The following is a 16,467-nucleotide window of genomic DNA, read 5'->3' as shown; positions in this document are numbered from 1 at the left end:
AAAAATAAAAAAAAAGAGAAAAGGGGGATCAACTCGAAATAAGAATCAAATACGACGTACCCTCAAGCCCATGATAGCCACTTCACTCCTCAGTTTGGCGTCCGGGAAACTCCGCAAGGATTTATTTTCAGCCTCCGAACACAGCAAGCTAAGTCGCGACACCAAGTTATCCCCCTGCGTTAGGAGATTCACGTTAGAAGGAATGCCAAGAACACGGGACGACCCACCCGTGTGAACTTCCGAATGAGTAAGGTCCTCCTCGAACATCTTGACATCATCAGGGTCCAGGTCAGATTCGGATTCATATTCGTCGACCACTGCACTCTTTCCCTTCTCCACCGCCGAAAGGAGAGCACGACCCGCCGCAGAAGGAGAAGGTACACTCGAAATCACAACGGCAGCACTAGGGTCCCGACTCTCCGCTCCGGAAGGATGTCAATCACCGTCAGCAACGGGAGCCCCGGATGGATCCACTGCGACAGCCGAATCTATCTGGCATCGGCCGCCGGTGCCAGCTTCAGCAGCTCGATTCGCTTCCGGAGAAGACACCACAGCAACATTATCCCCTGTGCCCGTTGGGGGAGACTCATCTAAATTGATCACAGTCGGAGGCGCCGCTTCAAATGCCACCCTCCTTCTTTTTGACGTTCCGTCCTCTTCTCCAGTCGACGGTGATCCATTAGCGGAACGAACGGCGTTGGTTGGAACTTCCTGAGAGTCCTCCCTTGCCGGAGTTGCCAGAACCGCAGACTCAACCGAAGACGCCCTCGATGAATGAGGAGCGGCAAAAACTGCAGCAAGGCGAGCAGACGCGCCCGGCCGTCGGAAGGCCAGATGAGGAGCCCTTCTCCGCACTCTCCCTGACAACAACAAACGATAATTCAAGGGATGTAAAGCAAGAGCGAAAAGACAGAAAATAACAATACTCACCAGCCAGGGGCCTACGGCCAAACCTATCGTGAAAGGTCGGCCAAGTTCTAACCCACGCTTTGTGGGGAAGGACGGCTTCGACCCACTCGCGGATACCCTCCAAAGGCGGCGGAGGCAATCTTTCGGCTGCAAAATCATAAAATAGGTCAGTACATACGACACGAAAGGTAAAGGAAAAGAGAAAAATCGGACACTCTACCAACCAGAAGTATAAATTTACGGGCAAAATTCCACACTTCAGGAAATCCGGTTGGGTCAACCACTAGATGCTCAGTGCGAATATAGAAAAAGTTTTCATAAAAACGACGATTGTTCCTATCGTCCATCTTTACCACTAGGCTTTTCGACCCCTGAGGGCGCGCATGGATCATCGAGCCCCGAATCAACTGGGGCGCGAACAGGCTAAGGACGTGGCCCAGAGTAACCTCTCGACCGGCGAGCTCCGCATACTTGATAAACATGAGGAACAGCTTGTACAAATAAGGAGAAAGCTGGGCCAGGCATACCTCATAATAGCGACAGAAATCTACCACCAACATAAGAAGCGGGAGCGTGTACCTTACAAGAAAGGGGTAGGCATAGAACATACAAAGTCCGGGACGGTCAATTTGAACCCGGTCGTCTCTCCCCGCCGGTAGCATCTCGATAAAGCTAGGAATGGCCCATCGTTCCCTCAAATCCGCTATCCCTACCTCCCCTATGAGGGGAGGGATATCCACCGGCTCCGCCCCACCATCAGCCGTGAAGTCGATCACATCTCTCCCCGGGCGGGGTAAAATTTCTTCTACAGAGGGAACCTCTTCACCCTCCACCAACTCTATATCTCCGGCGGCCGGAGCAGAATTCTCAGTCGCCGGAGGAGCAACAGGAAGACTGTCATGGGAAGAAACACCGGCCATCTTTAGCCCAAAGAAAAGATAGAAAGAACTCGACGGGAGAAGCGAAGAAATTAAGGATTGCTATGAGCGAAGGAGTAAGATAGAGCTCGAATTAACAGAAAAGGAGATATCCTCAGAATTTTTTCAAAGATGAATAATAAAGTGCGAAAAAAAATGATGGGGGTTCCCCGATTTATAAGAGGCATAAATACCCGAGCGCGAGACCCAATGGTCGCCATTAAGACCAAATGGGACGCAAAAAGTTTCAGGTCCTCAGAAACGTGCGTCATAACGACCGCTTACACGAAGCAATGCTTCGTTTACCAACCGGCGCTTCAGTTTCGCAACCGTCGTAACCGTGCGCGAACACTGATCGACACCCCCGAACAATTTTGAAACTCACAACGCGAAAAGAAACAGTATGGGGTTCAGATTCCTTCCGACTACGTTGCGCACGTGATCCGTCCGTCGGAGTCGTTAAAGTACGACCCCTCCGAACGGAGGGACTAACTGTATTGGTCAGAAATCTGACCACCCCGACCGGAGTGACCACGACCCTGTTTTAGTCATCATATGAAAGAAGTCAACGGAACCATTCTGACTCCATCACCGCGACATTCTCCACAAGTGATGAGGGTACGCCCCTCACCCCGATCAGTAGGCTTCCACAATTCTGACCAGACAAGTTATGTCTAAGGAAAAAGCAGTTTTCTTTGGACTATAAATATGAAGTGAAGGGAACCTAGAAAAGGGGGAGGAGACCGACTTCTTCTCCAAAAAAACTCCAAGAAGTCAGAGGACAGATAACAGAACTCCACCCGAAGAAAAAGGGAGCTCCATCTAGAGAGGGAGAGGGAGGAAGAGAGAAAAATACAACGATTGTAACTCCCTTCCCCTCCAAGGAGGGGGCAGGGCAAAGTTTCATCATGAATAAAACATTTTCGATGCTTCTTCCATTTTTGTATTTAATTGCCATTTCTTTATCTTTAGATCCGATATGAATTATGATTGACTATGATTTACCCCTTCATCTCTTTGATTGATTTGCTTAAAATGAGTTTAACTTCTTTTGAGCCAAACACTATCATGCCAAAACAACTCCTAAATCGGCTCCACGAACCATCATGGCTCTTGAAACTACAGCACATGGCAAGTCCTTGGAACGTTTTTAGGTAATTAACAGTATCTATAATAGTAGGAGTAGTTATCAAAAATAGCACAAATAGCAAACCCCTTGAATGTGGGTGTGCACCAATTTTTGGGCAGGTCCACTGAGATTAAATTAGTCCCCCAGTTCTTGTACGTAAACCACTCGGGAATATTCACACCAGGGATGTAAATACTAAATCTACCATTCGTCGTGGATAGTCCCTGCATACATGAGCATGAAAGGAATGTTAGTTGCCAAGATTTATTTTTCCCAAATTTTTTGTGGTCTGGAAGTATAAATGTCACGACCCAGATTTTCCACCCTCGGGAGTTGTGATGGCGCCTACTCGCAGAAGCTAGGCAAGCCACGATCTTAGAACTCATTAACTCTTTTGTTTTTAATTCCTTTTTAACCAATTAAATTTACCGAAAATAAACAAATAAATTACAGTGGAATATGAAATTTAGCGGAAGAATTAAATAAAATATAAAACCAAAATATCCTGAAGATCAACACATGCCTCTAACCAGAACCTGGTGTCACAACATCCACAGACTGTCTAGTATTACTACAAATAAGTGTTTGATAGAAAAGAACATAGTCTGTCTCGAGTACAAATGACAACAGAACATACAAACTGATAGAAGAGACGCCGAGCCTGCGAACGCCAGCAGGGCTACCTCGGAGTCTCGGACTGAAGGATAGCTCCCAATCTACTGCTGATGGCCAAATGCTACTCCGAGACCTGGATCTCTGCAAAAGATCACAGAGTGTAGTATCAGCACAACCGACCCCATGTGCTGGTAAGTGCCTAGCCTAACCTCGGCGAAGTAGTGACGAGGCTAGACCAGACTACCACATAAACCTGTGCAGTTATATAATGTACAGCGGAAAGTAAAGCAAGAATAAACAAGTAAGGATGGGAGGGGAAAACATGTTGCGGGGAGATAACAGTTCCGACTAAAGCATCAAGTAAGGAAAGGAACAACATAACTACAATGTCAACAAGAAGCAGAAATCAAATAAGTACACGGCATCACCCTTCGTGCTTTTACTCTCGTCCTCACCAAAGCAATTAGAATAATAAAATGCGCACGGTTAGACCAAACACTTACCTCGATGCCTTGAACACAACTCAAGTCTCAACTATAGCTTTACCTCTTGATTCCACCGCCAATTCGCTCGTATCTAATCACAAATTACTTAATTACATCAATAAGTGCTAAATGAATCAACCCCAAAGCATGAAAATGAGTTTTCCAAAGTTTTACCCAAAAAGTCAAAGATTGCCCCCGGGCCCACGTGGTCAAAACCCGAGGTTCGAACCAAAACCCGATTACCCATTCCCCCCACGAACTCAAATATATAATTTGTTTTGAAATCGGACCTCAAATTGAGGTCCAAATCCCCAATTTTTGAAAAAACCTAGGTTCTACCCAAAACACTCAATTTCCCCCATGAAAATCTTTGATTTTAGGTTGGAATCATGTTAAAAGATATTAATGATTGAAAGAAATGAGTAAATAACTAACTTACAATTGATTTGGAAGAAGACTTGTTCTTGGAAAATCGCCTAAGTGTGTTTGGGTTTGAGAAAATATGAAAAATGAAGCTCAAAATCGTTTAAGTGTAAAAATTGCAGGTGTCAGTTATGGGAATTGCGAACAGGGGTTCGCAATTGCGAACCCCGACCTCTGCAGATATGGGAATTGCGAAGCATTGTTCTCATTTGCGAACGCTTCAAAAACTCTGGACCTTCGCATTTGCGAGACCTTGGTCGCATTTGCGACGGTCGCATTTGCGACATACTGATCGCATTTGCGATCCCTGGCCATCATGGGCACCTTCGCATTTGCGAAGTAAATTATCGCATTTGCGATGAAGGGTCAGGTCTGTGCAGTTCACATTTGCGAGCCAGGCTTCGCATTGCAGGTCAGATTATACCAGCTAACTTTTAAGTTCAAAAATGCAACCCGTGGCCTATCCAAAACTCACCCGAGCGGAGTTCCAAACTAAATACACACACAACCTCAAAAACATACTACGAACTTATTCGTGCGATCAAATCGCCAAAATAACATCATAAACATTGTAAACCTCAAAATCCAAGAATTCTTTCAAACTTCATAAAATATCAATTTTCCCAATTTAGGTCCGAATCACGTCAAACGACGTCCGTTTTCAACCAAATTTCACAGAAATGACTTAAACCATATATAAGACCTGTACCGGGCGCCAGAACCAAAATACGGGCCCGATACCAACACGTTCTAATTAATTTTCATTTAAAATTTCCTTAAACAATTTCAGAAAATAATTTTACAAAAAAATTCATTTCTCGGGCTCGGGACCTCGGAATTCGATTCCGAGCATACGCCCAAGTCCCATATTTTCCTACGGACCCTCCGAGACCATTAAATCACGGGTCTAGGTCCGTTTATCCAAAATGTTTACCAAGGTCAAATTTATTTATTTTAACATCAAAACTTAGCATTTTTCACAGAATTTCATATTTAAGTGAGGTTTTCAAGGCCTCGAAGTCATAGAATTTAATTAAAAAATAGGTGATGACCATTTGGGTCGTCACATTCTCCACCTCTAAAACAACTGTTCGTCCTCGAACGGACAGAAGAAGAAAGTACCTGAGTCGGGGAAAAGATGAGGATAAAGGCTCCGCATATCGAACTCGGACTCCCAGGTCGATGCCTCAGGAGGCTGACCTCTCCACTGTACACGAACAGAAGGGAAACTCTTCGACCTCAACTGATGAACCTGCCGGTCTAGAATAGCTACCGGCTCATCCTCATAAGACATGTCCTTGTCCAACTGGACAGTGCTGAAATCTAAACACGTGGGCTGGATCGCCGTGATACCTCCGAAGCATGGACACATGAAACACTGGATGCACGACTGATAAGCTCGGCGGCAAAGCAAGTCTATAAGCCACCTCTCCCACTCGATCAAGAATCTCAAAAGGACCAATGAACCTAGGGCTAAGCTTGCCCTTCTTCCCAAATCTCATCACGCCCTTCATAGGCGACACTCGGAGCAATGCCCGCTCACCAACCATAAAAGCCACATCTCGAACCTTGCGGTATGCATAGCTCTTTTGCCTGGACTGAGCTGAACGAAGCCTATCCTGAATGATCCTGACCTTGTCCAAGGCCTCCTGAACCAGATCCGTACCCAACAACCAAACCTCTCCCGGCTCAAACCATCCAACCGGAGACCGACACCACCTACCATATAAAGCCTCATAAGGAGCCATCTGGATGCTCGACTGGTAGCTGATGTTGTAGGCAAACTCTGCCAAAGGCAAAAACTGATCCCACGAGCCTCCAAAGTCAATAACACAAGCTCGGAGCATATCCTCCAAAATCTGAATAGTCCGCTCGGACTGACCGTCCGTCTGGGGATGAAATGATGTGCTCAACTCAACTCGTGTGCCCAACTCTCGCTGAACTGCTCTCCAGAAATGCGAGGTAAACTGCGTACCCCTGTCCGAAATGATAGATACGGGCACACCATGAAGGCGAACAATCTCCCGAATGTAGATCTCAGCTAACCTCTCAGAAGAATAGGAGACTGCCACAGGAATGAAATGCGCTGACTTGGTCAGCCTATCAACAATGACCCATACTGCGTCGAACTTCTTCCGAGTCAGCGGGAGTCCAGTAACAAAATCCATAGTGATCCGCTCCCACTTCCACTCGAGAAGCTCAATCCTCTGAAATAAACCACCAGCCTCTGATGCTCGTACTTAACCTGCTGAAAATTCAAGCAACAAGCCACATATGCTATGATATCCTTCTTCATTGTACGCCACCAATAATGCTGCCGCAAATCCTGATACATCTTCGCGGCGCCCGGATAAATAGAGTACCGAGAGCTATGGGCCTCCTCCGAAATCAACTCTCGGAGCCCATCCACATAAGGCACACATACTCGGCCCTGCAATCTCAAAACTCCATCATCATCTAAGGTAACCTGCCTGGCACCTCCGCGCTGCACCGTGTCTCTAAGGACACACAAATGGGGATCATCATATGCCGATCACGGATACGCTCCAATAATGAAGAACGAGCGACTGTGCAAGCTAACAAACGACTGGGCTCAGAAACATCCAGTCTCACGAACTGATTGGCCAAAGCCTGAACATCCAAAGCAAGCGGCCTCTCACCGACCGAAATATAAGCAAGACTGCCCATACTGGCTGACTTCCTACTCAAAGCATCGGCCACCACATTGGCCTTTCCCAGATGATATAAAATGGTGATATCATAATCCTTCAACAACTCCAACCACCTCCTCTGCCTCAAATTCAACTCTTTTTGCTTGAACAAGTACTGAAGACTCTTGTGATCCGTGAACACCTCACATGCCACGCCATACAGATAATGCCTCCAAATCTTCAATGCGTGAACTATGGCTGCCAACTCCAAGTCATGAATCGGATAGTTCTTCTCATGAATCTTCAATTGCCTCGAAGCATAGGCAATGACTTTGCCATCCTGCATCAACACTGCTCCAAGCCCAACACGGGAAGCATCACAATAGACTGTATAAGGCCCTGAACCTGTGGGCAAAACTAACACCGGTGCCGTAGTCAGAGCCGTCTTGAGCTTCTGAAAGCTCGCCTCACACTCATCCGACCATCTGAATTGGGCACCCTTCTGGGTCAATCTAGTCATCAGGGCTGCAATAGATGAAAACCCCTCCACGAACCGTCGATAGTAGCCTGCCAACCCCAAGAAACTCCGAATCTCTGTAGCTGATGCTGGTCTAGGCCAGTTCTTGACTGCCTCAATCTTCTTTGGGTCCACCTGAATACCCTCTGCTGATACGACATGACCCAGAAATGCAACTGAACTCAACTAGAATTCACACTTCGAGAACTTAGCATATAACCGACTATCCCTCAGAGTCTGAAGAACCACTCTAAGGTGCTGCTCGTGCTCCTCCTGGCTGCGAGAATATATCAATATATCATCTATGAAAACTATCATGAAGGAGTCCAAATAAGGCCTGAACACTCGGTTCATCAAGTCCATGAAAGCTGCTGGGGCATTTGTCAACCCGAATAACATAACCAAGAACTCATAATGCCCGTACCGAGTGCGGAAAGCTGTCTTAGGGACATCGGATGCCCTAATTCTCAACTGATGGTAGCCAGATTGCAAGTCAATCTTTGAAAATACCCTGGCACCTTGAAGCTGATCGAACATATCATCAATCCTCGACAGCGGATACTTATTCTTGACTGTAACCTTGTTCAATTGCCGGTAATCAATACACATTCTCATTGACCCATCCTTTTTCTTGACAATAACACCGGCGCACCCCAAGGCGAAACACTGGGTCTAATGAAACCCTTCTCAAGCAAATCCTGCAACTGCTCCTTTAACTCTTTCAACTCAGGCGGCGCCATACGATACGGCGGGATAGAAATGGGCTGAGTGCCCGGTACCAGATCAATGCAAAAGTCAATATCCCTGTCGGGTGGCATACCCGGCAGGTCTGAAGGAAATACCTCAGGTAACTCATGAACAACGGGCACAGAATCAATAGAAGGGAACTCAGCACTAGAATCACGAACATATGCCAAATAGGCCAAACACCCCTTCTCGACCATACGCCGAGCCTTCACATACGAGATAACACTGCGGGTAGAATGACCAGGAGTCCCTCTCCACTCTAAACGAGGCATTCCCGGTAAAGCTAAGGTCACAGTCTTGGCATGACTGTCCAAGATAGCGTGGTAAGGTGATAACCAGTCCATCCCCAATATAATATCGAAGTCAACCATGTCTAAAAGCAACAAATCTACACGAGTCTCAAGACCCCCAATCACCACAATACAAGAACGATGGACTCGATCGACCATAATAGAATCACCCAACGGTGTAGACACATAAACAAGAATACCTAATGCATCACTAGGCATGACCAGGTACGGGGCAAAATAAGATGATACATACGAATACGTAGACCCCGAATCAAATAACACTGAAGCATCTCTATCACAAACCAGAACCATACCTGTAATAACTGCATCTGAAGCCTCAGCCTCGGGCCTGGCCTGAAGAGCATAACATCGGGGCTGGGCCCCACCATCCTGAACCACATCTCTGGGTCGGCCTGCTGCTGGCTGGCCTCCACATCTAGCGGCCTGAGCTCCACCTCTAGCACCTCTACCCCCACCTCTAGCTGGTTGGGCGGGCTGTGGAACATCTGGTGCCTGTACCATGGCACGAGAACCCTGATGCTAGGAGCTGCTCAGTGCTCGAGGGCAAAACCTGGCAATGTGGCCCGTCTCACCACAAGTGTAACAAGCCCTCGGCTGCTGAGACTACTGGCCCTGGCGACCTGGATGACCACCCCAGAAACTCTGAAGTTGCGGTGCACTGATAGAAGCTGGCGGTGCTGTAGGACTGCTAATCAGAATACTGCATCTGGGGACCACGGCCACCTGAAGCTCCGTGAGAAACCTGAAGTGCTGACTGATAAGGCCTAGGAGGATGGCCTCTACCATATGAATCTCTGCCTCTAGACGAGGCACCACTGAATCTGCCTGACTGACGGGGTCTCTTGTCTGCTCTATGACCACTGCCCTATGATAATACCATCTCAACCCTCTGGGCCACATTGGTCGCCTCCTGGAAGGATATCTCACTCCCAGTCTCTCTAGCCATCTAAAGACGAATCGGCTGAATGATTCCATCAATAAACCGTCTCACTCTCTCCCTCTCAGTGGGAAGTATGATAAGAGCATGACGAGCCAACTCAATGAACCTGGTCTCGTACTGGGTGACAGTCATGGATCCCTGCTGAAGGCGCTCGAACTGCCTCTGATAGGCCTCTCGCTGTATAATAGGGAGAAACTTCTCCAGAAATAGCTGTGTGAACTGCTCCCAGTTCAAGGCTCGCGATCCTGCTGGTCTAGCTAAGCAATAATCCCTCCACCATGTCTTGGCGGATCCAGACAATCGAAATATAGCAAAATCAACCCCATTGGACTCAATAATCCTCATGTTTCGAAGAACCTCGTGGCAGCTGTCCAGATAATCCTGGGGATCCTCAGTAGATGCACCGCTGAAGGTAGTAGTGAAGAGCTTGGTAAACTTGTCCAATCTCCACAAAGCATCGGCAGACATAGCTGCTCCATCACCGGCCTGGGCTACCACGCCCGGCTGAGCTGCTCCAACTGGCTGAACTGCTGGAGTCTGAGTCTGGGGGGCTACCTGCTCTGGAGTACGAGTAGCAGGAGTCTGGGCTCCTCCTCCAGCCTGAGAAGTGGCTGGTGCTACAGGAAGCAAGCCTGCACGGGTGACACTCTCCATGAGTCCAACCAATAGGACCAAGGCGTCCTGAAGAACTGGGGTAGCAGTAAACCCCTCTGGGACCTGAGCTGGGCCCACCGGGACTGCTGGGGCCGGAACCTCCTCGTCAAAATCAACCTGAGGCTCCGCTGCTGGTGCTGCTGCTCAGGGCTGAGCTCTGCCCCTACCTCGGCCTCTGGCACGGCCTCGGCCTCGCCCTCTGCCCCTAATGGGTGCTGCTACTGGGGGCTCGGGCTGTTGAGCGGTAGATGAAGAAGCGCGTGTTCTCGCCATCTGCGAAAGAACAGAGTAGGAATGCAATTAGCATTTGAGAAACAAAACTGCACGACAGGAAAGCACAAGTGTGAAGTTTTCCTAACTCCGTAGCCTCTGGGGGATAAGTACAGACGTCTCCGTACCGATCCCTCAGACTCTACTGAGCTTGTCCGTGAATTGTGAGACCTGTGTAAACTAGAGCTCTGATACCAACTTGTCACGACCCGAATTTCCCACCCTCGGGAGTCGTGATGGTGCCTACTCGTAGAAGCTAGGAAAGCCACGATCTTAGAACTCATTAACTCTTTTGTTTCTAATTCCTTTTTAACCAACTAAATTTACCGGAAATAAACAAATAAATTACAGCGGAATATGAAATTTAGCAGAAGTCTTAAATAAAAAATAAAACCAAAATATCCTGAAGACCAACACATGCCTCTAACCAGAACCTGGTGTCACAACATCCACGGACTGTCTAGGATTACTACAAATAAGTGTTTGAAAGAAAAGAACATAGTCTGTATCGAGTACAAATGACAACAGAACATTAAAACTGATAGAAGAGACGCCGGGCCTGCGAACGCCAGCAGGGCTACCTCGGAGTCTCGGACTGAAGGATAGCTCCCAATCTACTGTTGATGACCAAATGCTACTCCGAGACCTGGATCTGTGCAAAAGAGCACATAGTGTAGTATCAGCACAACCGACCCATGTGCTGGTAAGTGCCTAGCCTAACCTCAGCGAAGTAATGACGAGGCTAGACCAAACTACCACATAAACCTGTGCAATTATATAATGTACAGCGGAAAGTAAAACACGAATAAACAAGTAAGGATGGGAGGGGAAAATATGTTGCGGGGAGATAACAGTTCCGAATAAAGCATCAAGTAAGGAAAGGAACAACATAACTACAATGTCAACAAGAAGCAGAAATCAAATAAGTACACGGCATCACCCTTCGTGCTTTTACTCTCGTCCTCACCAAGCAATAATATAATGAAAACGTGCGTGGCATCACCCTTCGTTCTTTTACTTTCTTTCCTCACCAAAGCAATTAGAATAATAAAATGTGCACGACATCACCTTTCGTTCTCTTATTCTCTTTCCTCACATATAATCAATAAAATCGGCACAGAATTGTACATCGTGCGGCATGGCATCACCCTTCGTGCTTTACACTCTTTCCTCACAATAGCAAACAATACACGGCATCACCTTTCGTGCTTTAACACTCTTCCTCACCCAAACAACAATCACAAACAAGGGCAAGGAAAATATACAAGAACATATAGGAAATCCCGGCAAGGAAACAATAATTAAATAATTAAATCCCGGCAAGGGAACATTTCAATAACTCTTTCTCTATCTTTCGATTTTACTTCATAACCCGCTTTACCACTTGAGCCAATGCTCCAAAGGGTTCAATCATCTCATATACTTTCACAATTCATAATATAACTCGAGCCAATGCTCCAAGATGTTCAAAGGTCTCAATTCCTTCCACAAACTTTTCACAACAACTAGAAATCATCACCAAAGCATGAAGAATACAATGAAATCAAGATATTCACAATATAAAGACTCACGGTCATGCTAGACACCAACGTATAGATACTCGTCACCATACCTATACGTCGTACTCAACAATTATCACATAGCAAATAGGACTCAACTCCTAATCCCTCAAGCTAAGGTTAGACCAAACACTTACCTCGATGCCTTGAACACAACTCAAGTCTCAATTATAGCTTTACCCCTTGATTCCACCGCCAATTCGCTCGTATCTAATCACAAATTACTTAATTACATCAATAAGTGCTAAATGAATCAACCCCATTGCATGAAAATGAGTTTTCCCAAGTTTTACCCAAAAAGTCAAAAATCGCCCCCGGGCCCACGTGGTCAAAATCCGAGGTTCGAACCAAAACCCGATTACCCATTCCCCCACGAACTCAAATATATAATTTGTTTTAAAATCGGACCTCAAATTGAGGTCCAAATCCCCAATTTTTGAAAAAACCTAGGTTCTACCCAAAACACCCAATTTCCCCCATGAAAATCTTTGATTTTAGGTTGAAATCATGTTAAAAGATATTAATGATTGAAAGAAATGAGTAAAAAACTAACTTACAATTGATTTGGAAGAAGTCTTATTCTTGGAAAATCGCCTAAGTGTATTTGGGTTTGAGAAAATATGAAAAATGAAGCTCAAAATCGTTTAAGTATAAAAATTGCAGGTCTCAGTTATGGGAAATGCGAACAGGGGTTCGCAATTGCGAACAGGGGTTCGCAATTGCTAACCACGACCTCTGCAGATATGGGAATTGCGAAGCATTATTCGCATTTGCGAATGCTTCAAAAACTCCGAACCTTCGCATTTGCGAGACCTTGGTCGCATTTGCGAGGGTTGCTTTTGCGACATACTGATCGCATTTGCGATCCCTGGCCATCATGGGCACCTTCGCGTTTGCGAAGTAAATTATCGCATTTGCGATGAAGGGTCAGCTCTGTGCAGCTCGCATTTGCGAGCCAGGCTTCGCAAATGCGAACCCTGCAGGTCAGATCATACCAGCTAACTTTTAAGTTCAAAAATGCAACCCGTGGCCTATCCAAAACTCACCCGAGCCCTCGGAGTTCCAAATCAAATACAGACACAACCTCAAAAATATCCTACGAACTTATTCGTGTGATCAAATCGCCAAAATAACATCATCATTGAATTAAACCTCAAAATCCAAGAATTCTTTCAAACTTCATAAAACATCAATTTTCCCAATTTACGTCCGAATCACGTCAAACGACGTCCGTTTTCAACCAAATTTCACAGGAATGACTTAAACCATATACAAGACCTATACCGGGCGCCGAAATCAAAATACGGGCCCGATACCAACACGTTCTAATCAATTTTCATTTCAAATTTCCTTAAACAATTTCAGAAAATAATTTTACAAAAAAATTCATTTCTCGGGCTCGGGACCTCGGAATTCGATTCCGGGCATACGCCCAAGTCCCATATTTTCCCACAGACCCTCCGGGACTGTCAAATCATGGGTCCGGGTCCGTTTATCCAAAACGTTGACCAAGGTCAAATTTATTCATTTAAACATCAAAACTTAGCATTTTCACAGAATTTCATATTTAAACTTTCCGGCTACGCGCCCGGACTGCGCACGCAAATCGAGGCAACTCTAAATGAGATTTTCAAGGCCTCGGAGTCATAGAATTCAATTAAAAAACAGGTGATGACCCTTTGGGTCGTCACAATAAATAGTTACTTACCTCGAGCATGTGGTTCAACAATGAAACAAGCATGGAGGAATGACTTTTATTTTCTAGAAGTTGATGATATTTTGTGAGTGAAAGTCTATGCAGCATTGGATATTTAGTTAATTGATCAATGCTTTTCAAAGATGTGCATTCATCAGCATATAGCTCTTTTATACTTGGAGTGAGTTCTGGAAAACTCTCGAGTCTCCTACAACCAGTCAATGCTAGGACTTTAAGTCGAGTGAGACGACTGATGCTTGCAGCTGGAATACTGGAAAATGTGTTGCCATCGAGATTCAATTCCTCCAAACACGGTAAAAACCCAAGATTACATAAAATGGCTCCGTTTGAAATATTGCAGTCACTAAGATCCAGCTTCGACAATGAACAAAGGCCCGATCGAATGATTTTAGATTTCTGGGAATGATTTTAGATTTGAGCAGCCTGAAAGAATGAGAACCTCAAGCTTTTCCAATCGAATACTCTTTGGTAGGGTCGTTAAATTTCTGCAGTTCTTCAGATTCAGCAATACTAGCTGTCCAAGATCGCTAACAGAAAAATCGATTTTTACCAAGCTTGTGCACTCTTCAAGAACCAGCCTTTCAAGATTAGGGGTACCCGAAAAATCTGATGTCTCTCTTAGCTTCTGTGAATGGCTAAGGTTTATGTACTTCAATTTTGCTAGAACCTTGAGGCTTTTCCAAAGTTGTATGATGCGGCTATTTTTCAATTTCAAAGCAACAAGTTGTTCTCCCTGAAAGCTAATTGGCAGATTTTTTGAAGGATATCCGTGCCAATCAAGCCACCTCAACTCATCAGGAAGAAAATCAGGATCCAGGCAAACATTCCGGAATTTGAGAAACCTTAGTCCGGTCATCTACTTGATCATCTGCTTGAAGGATGTCTCACTAACATTCACTTGTTCTTCATTAGTCAAGTGCAACGATATGCCCTCGATTTTTCCAGTGGCGTAAGCAAGAATATTAAAGGCGGATGAAAAAAGGAAAAGAATACAAGAAGTCATATGTTTGAAAATATTTACCGATTTTCTTTTAAGTAGGGGGAAAATATCTTCACTCATCCACAGCCTACTATATATACTTGGATCATATGAAGCTCTTTGGCGAACAATGTGCCAGCCCATTTCTTGTATCAATTGGTGCATAAAAATGCGACCTTTCGAAATAGTAATCAAAGATTTCTCCATGAGAACTTTTATGCCGATGACAGGGCTAAAATCAAAACTTTCGAGTATTCTGATCACTGAATCTTTTTTCTTCCCTGAAAAGAAGCACGCAATGTCTAAGAATATGGTTTTGTTCAATATCGTGGAGCTCAGTGAAACTTGGTAAGAGTTTCTCCAAAATTTCATGTTCTGTGATATGTTTCTGTATAGGGTCAAATTTGACCCTCAGTATCTCTACGTCAGTGGGTACGCCCAATGAGTGTACGCCGACCAACGTAGCGGGTACGACTCGGCCGTGAGGACAAAAGCGACATCGTTTAGAACTCAGCGTCTACACTAGGGAGACATTACCTATCTTTGTAATTTTTTGATTCTTTCGAGGAAGGTCTCCTATTATATAAAGGAGACCTCCACATTGTAAAAGGGGGATCGGATCTAATACAACTCTCTCATTTTTCTGGCTTTCCCTCTCTATATCTCTACCTCTAACGAAAATATCTTATTGGTAAACATTATCACTTTGCAATATCTGATCTACAACAATATTATCATCTTTGCATCTCTAGGCTTATTATATTTGATTACGATTTACCCCTTTTCTATTTTTGATTGTTTTATCGCTTACAAAGTATATCGTTAACTTTTGAGCCAAACAAATACCTTTAAGTTTTGCTGAGAGTTCTGGCTGTAGACACCTTCCTGAAAGGTGTTTACATAGGACAATGGCAGCTCATATTATCCTGTTAATCAGTGGTGAAGAGTAATTCTGTGGGTACCAGCTGAAGACAATAGCACCTGAAGTAGCATGGTTTTGCCTATCAACTCATTGCCAAAGTATTGATGACTCTAGGTCACACTGGTTCGAGACAATAGGTCCTACCTTTAACTTGGTGTTCTGGTATTCATGTATTTTTTACAAATATGGATTTATCCATCACCACCATACCAATAGAACAAAGGGAAGTGGGGATGTTCCTGCAGGTGCTTCCAAACATGGTCCTGAACTTAATCCAATAAATGTGGCTAATGTTAACTCTTGGATAAAATCTAAAAGTGGAGGTCTCATGATCGTGTTTCAACTTGTTTGATAAAACAAACTAGAATAAGATACTATTAATATTTCTTCTTCTTCCTAAAGCTCTCCACTTTAATTTCTTTAGATTTCTTCAAGAAAATATATGAAAAATGGCCATAAGAAAATCAAACAAGCTACCACAAGCCGCAGTTTTGAAGCAAATTATGTAAAGGAGTTCAAGTTTGGGTAAGAAGCAAGGCTATGATCATGGCAAAATAACTGTTTTCCCATTGACGTACCAAAATGGCATTTTGCGAAGAAGTTGTTTTCCATTCCATCTTGAGAAGAAGAAAATATTGTGAATATTAATTGGTGTTTTTTGTTTCACCATGCATCACCATCACCATTTCTTTTGTTTCTTCACTCCAAGTGTTTTTTTCTGG

At 44.8% G+C, this 16,467-nt stretch overlaps 1 pseudogene; it reads right to left on the bottom strand.

The window, feature by feature from the left end:
- Window positions 1–2,827: 2,827 nt before the first annotated feature.
- Window positions 2,828–16,075, bottom strand: LOC109243517 (annotated as a pseudogene).
- Between the last annotated feature and the right edge of the window lie 392 nt (window positions 16,076–16,467).

The sequence above is a fragment of the Nicotiana attenuata genome, unplaced genomic scaffold (genome assembly GCF_001879085.1).
Source record: "Nicotiana attenuata strain UT unplaced genomic scaffold, NIATTr2, whole genome shotgun sequence".
NCBI lineage: Eukaryota > Viridiplantae > Streptophyta > Magnoliopsida > Solanales > Solanaceae > Nicotiana > Nicotiana attenuata.
Note: the sequence above shows the minus strand (reverse complement) of the source record. Positions and strands in the feature narration are given on the sequence as shown.